Source organism: Penaeus monodon, chromosome 25 (assembly GCF_015228065.2).
Source record: "Penaeus monodon isolate SGIC_2016 chromosome 25, NSTDA_Pmon_1, whole genome shotgun sequence".
Taxonomy (NCBI): Eukaryota; Metazoa; Arthropoda; class Malacostraca; order Decapoda; family Penaeidae; genus Penaeus; species Penaeus monodon.
The window spans coordinates 10291327-10291553 of NC_051410.1; the positions used below are offsets into that span (position 1 = coordinate 10291327).

Genomic DNA, 227 nt, shown 5'->3' on the forward strand with positions numbered 1-227 from the left:
AAAAACACGGAACGAAAATTGCACGTTGATCCGAGTTGCACCATATCAACAGTATATCATTTCGCGGACTACCATCATTGCAGACGATAGAAAAGACATTCAGACGGAAGATGCGGAAAGAGAGACGTGTTGAAAATTGCAATGAGGATGTTTCTTTGTCTCTGATTGCAAGATTCTGTATTTTTTTTTATTTCCTCGTGACTGTTTTTTTTTCGGGTCTATGGAGA

The 227-nt window shown here is 38.8% G+C and overlaps 1 protein-coding gene across 1 annotated transcript in view; it reads right to left on the reverse strand.

The window, feature by feature from the left end:
- Positions 1-227, reverse strand: part of LOC119589537 (uncharacterized PE-PGRS family protein PE_PGRS54-like) — a 34021-nt gene that overhangs the window by 12840 nt on the left and 20954 nt on the right. The gene's annotated exons all lie outside the window — the stretch shown is intronic.